The sequence below is a fragment of the Nycticebus coucang genome, unplaced genomic scaffold, assembly GCF_027406575.1.
Source record: "Nycticebus coucang isolate mNycCou1 unplaced genomic scaffold, mNycCou1.pri scaffold_69, whole genome shotgun sequence".
Classification (NCBI taxonomy): domain Eukaryota; kingdom Metazoa; phylum Chordata; class Mammalia; order Primates; family Lorisidae; genus Nycticebus; species Nycticebus coucang.
The window spans coordinates 412,195-418,707 of NW_026515594.1; the positions used below are offsets into that span (position 1 = coordinate 412,195).

General features: G+C 41.8%; 1 pseudogene; it reads left to right on the plus strand.

Annotated features, from left to right (window-relative positions):
• The first annotated feature begins 447 nt into the window (after positions 1–447).
• On the plus strand, positions 448–1,509 carry LOC128579587 (BEN domain-containing protein 6-like; annotated as a pseudogene).
• The last annotated feature ends 5,004 nt before the right edge of the window (positions 1,510–6,513 follow it).

A 6,513-nucleotide genomic window follows, 5' to 3' on the forward strand; every position in this document is an offset into this window, starting at 1 on the left:
AATCCCAGAGATATTCTTCTTCCCCCCCGCAGTACTGCTTCCAAGAAACACAATTGACCTGCAAAACGATCACCAGTTGGACACCAGGGCCGGGAGGCTGCTGTGGGGTGTGCGGACATGGCTGCGGCAGCTGCGGCGGCGGCGGGCTGCGCTCTGGCTTGAGAGCCCAGCGCCCAGCGCCCTCCCGCGGGGCTGCCGGCCTGTCTGCACTGTCCTCAGGTGCACTGGCCAGGCACCTCTTCGCTTCGCGGACACCTGGGGCTTCCGCCTGTCCAGCCTTCCTAGGCCCAACTGCTGGGGAGTCCGGCGTTAGGGGGCGCCACGGAGCCGGGGGAACGGCGAGGCGCTGGCGGGAGCCTCCTGGCGGTGCTCCCCCTACCTCCCACCTCCCTGCGCCAGCCCCGAGGCTGGGGCTTTGGAGCAGGCAGCCCGGGAAAACATTAACTTTTGGGCCACGTGCAGAATAGCATCATCTACATGGACATTCCTTCCTCCTACGATCTCAGAAAACCTTTGATAACAAATTGAGAAAATGCAGATGATCTTTCCAACAGATGAAATTGCCAATACTCAAGCTTTTAGAAAAGGAAAGAGGAAAAGGACAGAGACAATGAACTCAGAAAATGCAAATAATGACCTGGATAAAGGACAGAGAGACCCATATTCGGGAAATGCCTTTCTGCCCGGTGAGATCTCCAGTGAGGATGAAGAGCCCTTAGCAGAACTGTCTAAGGAGGAATTATGCACCAAAATAAAAAGCCTGAAAGAAAAACTAACCAACACGAAAAGAAAACAGCGGACTTGGACAGTCTTTGGTCATGCTTCAAGTGTTACCACAGGCAGTCACCCAGTTTGAAGAGCTGGTTGGTATGGCAGAAGCCCTGCTTAAAGGTGGAGGAACCACGTCTACGTCTGCGTCCACCCTCTGGAGAGCAACAAACAACTCCTCCCCAGATTCATTTACTTCAACATGCAGTAACTCTAATGCTAATTGCAGTTCACCAGTTTCCTTGAAGGCTGAGGAAGAGCATCAGGCTGATAAGAAGCAGTTCAAAATTGAGAAATGGCAGATTGCCCGTTCTAATAAGAGCAAACCTCAGAAGTCTATTAATGACTTAATGCAAGTGCTATACACAAATGAATATATGGCCACACACAGCCTGACGGGAGCAAAATCCTGTACTTCAAGGGACAAAGCCGGAAAACCAGCTATGAATCAGAATGAAGTTCAAGAAATCATAGGAGTAACAAAACAATTATTTACCAATACGGATGATGTTTCAATTAGGAGAATGATAGGGCAAAAGCTAAACAACTGTACCAAGAAGCCAAATTTAAGCAAAAATCCTAACTCTCAGGATATTAACTAGATTATTTTGGTATTACAGGTATCTGTAACAAAGCTCCTTCAGTTCTAAATCTAGCATTGGATTTTGTGGAGAATCTGCAACCTTCCTGGCAGTGAGCAGAGACAGACATCTGCAATGACAAGCTGTAAGACATCGTATCATCACTGGGCTCCCTGAGGGACCAACAAGCTCGCTGAAGAAGCTGCATGTAGGTAGAATCCCTCCTAAATACCAGTGATGCATCAGACCAGAGAATTTCTCCCAATCAAATAAGCATGCAATATCATTTTTTGGAAATATGCATTTCCTGATCCCCCCATACTACTCTGTACAGCTAACTTAACTGGATGGTCAGAATTCTTATCATAGCAACAAAAATTTCAATCTTTAAGATTATTCATTGTCCCAACGGATCATTATACATTTATTATTATCAATGACTCCTCTTTAGAGTTTTTGAATCTTAGTGTAAGTACATGTTTGGAAAAGTAAACAGTGAAATAATCGATGTTCGCAAATATGAAAGCAACAAATTCAGATAATAATGAAAATCTGATAATCATGACTAACAAGTAATAAGATTTTAGCAATAAAATTATAGAATTATTCTATTATCTAAAAATGTATAAAATAGGAATATGAAAAAAATCTTGCAGGTGTCAAGATTTTTTTATTTTAATATGACACTAACATACACACACACACACAAATCCAGGTTTGGGGGATTGTTAAAACAATGCATTGATTTTCAGAATTTTCTTTTTGTTTGTTTACCAGACATGTTTTAACTTTTTATTGCCCAAAGTATATTAACTACATATATGTAATATAAAACATCAATATCGCCTAAGACATCCTATAGAAGATATAACGTCATATCTATTTGGTTGACTATGTTGCTAAACTGCTTAGTTTTAGCTGATTTATTTTAATCACAGCAGAAGAAAAATGAGTTGAAACAATCATATGGGTTGAATAATCACACACACAAATCATTTTGTAAATCAATAGAAGATTAAACACCCAAAGCCTTCCTGAAGGTCAGGTTGTCATACATGATAACTCTATAATGAGAAGCCATGCTTCTTCACTGCACAAGGTCATGTTTAAACTTGGAAAAGAGAATGCTACAATAGTTACAAAGTTCAATATCCCAGATCCAGGGCACATTCCATAAATGTTGCTTGATAACAATGTAGTTGTATAAATTAAATGTTCTTAAAGAAATAACTTACGTAACATTTGCTACTTTTACTTAACCGTAAATAAATCCCACTGAAAAGATAAAAAAACATGAGCACCAGTTAGGGCGGCAGGCAGAACACACATTTGTTCCATTGGTTAGTTACTCCAAAATGTTGCCATTTCTGCTCAACTTTCAGTATCCTTTCTTCCATGTTTGACAATTAATTCACCACTCTATCATGTAGGGGCTGCCATGGAATCAGAGATGACTCTGAAATTTCTGTAGGAAGGGTTTTAAGAGTTGAGCAATTCAACTTAGCAGAGAAGGTATTGCTGCAAGTGAATAGCCCTTTAGGTCAGCAATGGGCAAACACAGTCAATAATCTAGAAGTAACTAGGCCGCTTTTCAGAGGTCTATCCTGTACGCACACATGGAGAAAGACACATAGTGTGTTAAAGTCAGCATGTTAAATAATTATCTTCAAATACTACTATAACAGAACCCAAGTGACTTATTTCACAACTCTTCAGCATGTATCACTCTTAGGAAAATGTGGAACTCTGAGAGTATTTCTGGTGCTTTTACTAAAGTCCTGGCTCTTGGCTCTGACCCCTTATTTGAAGTTTGGAGAGCAGAAGTGAGGACTGTTAGAATTCTAATATGGTTGCGGATACAGGAGAGAGGTTTGTCTCTCTCACTTGGAGATAAAATAGTGGTTCGTCTTTTTCCCAGAATCTAGCATATGACTTGGTACACAGTAATGGTTTTAAAGTTGGAGGTGATTCCAAGATTTACCTCATTTAGAGATGACCTGTTGTTAGAATCAGATTTCTGAAATTGGTGCTGACTTTCTTCCTTCCTCTCACATTTCACAGGAAATGAGTATTCTTTTTTTTTTTTTTTTTGAGTCAGAGTCTTACTATGTGGCCCTCAGTAGAGTGCCATATGGCATCACAGCAACCTCAAACTCTTGGGTTTAAGCGATTCTCTTGCCTCAGTCTCCCGAGTAGCTGGGAAGAAACTAGTATTCTTAAAGTTTGACATTTTCTTTACTGGTTTTATTTAAATAGAATTATAATAATTTACCCTAAATAGAATAAAACTTCAAATACTTTTTCAGACTTCAACCACTTTCTCTTTCACTCCCTTCTTCAAAACAAAACACTTTGCAACTCTGGAGCAACTTAAATAATCAAAAATCTAGCCCCAAATTAAGTTCCCCTGACACAAAACACATTTTTGGTTCCTTAAAAAAAAAATCTCATACATAGTAAATAATGATAACTTTAGAAATTACTTTAGCAACTTAATCCCTAATTAAGGGATTTCACATACAGTTATGCATTGCTTGCCATGTGAGGAGGAGCTTGAAACTGCATCATTAAAAAAAATGCAATTATGGGGAAAGGGCCAAGGAAGGGGAAGGGAGGGCGGAGGTTTTGGTGGAAGGAGAGTAATGGGTGGGACCACATCTAGGTGCATCTTAGAATGGGTACAGGTGAAACTTACTAAATGCAGAATACAAATGCCTATATACAGTAACTAAGAAAATGCCATGAAGGCTAGAACAGTTTGATGAGAATATTTCAGATTGTATATGAAAGCAGCACATTATACCCCTTGATTGCACTAATGTACACAGCTATGATTTAACAATAAAAAATAAATAAATTAAAAAAATGCATTAGGCAATTTAGTTGTTGTGGTATAGGTGGTATACGTGTATCCTGTTATATACCCAGGCTATATGATATGGCCTATTGCTCCTAGGTAACCAATCTGTACAGTATGTTATGGTACTAAATATGGCAGGCAACTATAACACAGTGGTGAAGTATTTGTGTATCTAAATATAGAAAAGATACAGTAAAAATATAGTAGAAAAGATTTTTAAAAGGTACACCTGTATAGCCTTGTTATATTTTTATGAGATTACCATGACATATGTAGTTTATTGTTGACATAAGCTTGTTAGGTGGCACATGACTGTAATTGATTTACAGAAAGGATCTTCAGCAAAATATTCCATCTAAGATAAGTAGATGTTGAACTCTAGGTAATAAGCTACATTAGAAAGGCATAATAGTTTTTAAAAGCTATAGCATAATCACACTTAGGTCAATAATTACTTTCTGCTCAAATTCCTGGGATCCTGTTTTATGGGAGTTAAAAAGTCTTCTCTTCAAGTAGCCTAGAATCCCTAACCCCAGGTGGGAGAGACTAACTGAGACCTGCTCGTCACACTTGGGGGGGGTGGGGGACGGGGATATCGAGCATCAGCAAAGAAGGTCCAGATCGGGGCGGCACCTGCGGCTCAGTGAGTAGGGCGCCGGCCCCATATGCCCAGGGTGGCGGGTTCAGGCCCAGCCCGGGCCAAACTGCAACAAAAAAAGAGCCGGGCGTTGTGGCGGGCGCCTGTAGTCCCAGCTGCTTGGGAGGCTGAGGCAAGAGAATGGCTTAAGCTCAAGAGTTAGAGGTTGCTGTGAGCCGTGTGACGCCACAGCAATCTACCCGAGGGCAGTACAGTGAGACTCTGTCTCTACAAAAAAAAAAAAAAAGAAGGCCCAGATCTGTCAGCAAACTGTGAGTTACCTGGGATATACCCTTAAGGATGGACAGAGATGGCTCACTGAGGCCAGGGAGCAGACTGTACTTAAGATCCCAACCCCAACAAACCCCAGGCAAGTGCGAGACTTTTTGGGGTCTGCAGGGTTCTGTTGACTTTGGGTACCAGGCTTTGCTGAAATTGCAAAACCCCTCTATGAAGCCATGAGGGAGGGACACCCCTTCAAATGGACAACAGAAAGAGAACTTAAGGCTGCTCTGCTCTCTTCCCCCACTTTGGGACTCCCTGATATTACAAAACCATTTCATCTCTATGTAGATGAACATAAAGGGATAGCCCTGTCTCCTGGGATGTGTCCCTATCTCCCGGAGTGTGTCAGAACCCTCCCCACCCCACCCCCCACCCTTCTGGCCATTGAGATTGGCGGAACCCTATCAGCTTTAAATTCTAGTATAGGTATAGAGATAGCCAATCCAAAGGCCACGCTTTGCTTCCCACGCCCCTCACCCCATATCCACTGCATAAAAAACCCCACCCACGACGAGTACACGGCTCTAGGCTCTAGGTCTCACCAGCTGCATCTGGGGGAAGGCCGACCGCCTTGGCTCGAGCCTGAATAAATGCCCTCATGTGATTTGCATTGGTGTCCAGCTCTCTCTTGGGGATTCTGATTCTCGGATGCAACACCATAATGAGACATTCTTTTGGTTTCTAACAGCAGAAAATAAGGGCATTTTCCTGGAAATTTCCTCTTCTCACATTTTAATTTTTAACATAACTGTAAGGACCAAGTTAACTCCATTTTCTTTTCTTTTCTTTTTTTTTTTTATTGTTGGGGATTCATTGAGGGTACAATAAGCCAGTTACACTGATTGCAATTGTTAGGTAAAGTCCCTCTTGCAATCATGTCTTGCCCCCATAAAGTGTAACACACACTAAGGCCCCACCCCCCTCCCTCCATCCCTCTTTCTGCTTCCCCCCCCATAACCTTAATTGTCATTAATTGTCCTCATATCAAGATTGAGTACATAGGATTCATGCTTCTCCATTCTTGTGATGCTTTACTAAGAATAATGTCTTCCACGTCTATCCAGGTTAATATGATGGATGTAAAGTCTCCATTTTTTTAATGGCTGAATAGTATTCCATGGTATACATATACCACAGCTTGTTAATCCATTCCTGGGTTGGTGGGCATTTAGGCTGTGCCTTGGATTCTTTAAAGGAATTATCCACAATGTCATGAAAGCTCTGATTTGGCTCCTAGATGACTTGGGCGACCCCTGCTGGCAGCCTGTGAAATCAGGCGTGCCCACCACTAAACCAAAAGATAGACCCTCACTCCTAGATCCTGTATAAATGCCCTGTAGACTGTGTGGTCTGTGGGTGGTAGGCTATAATCATGGCTGTGA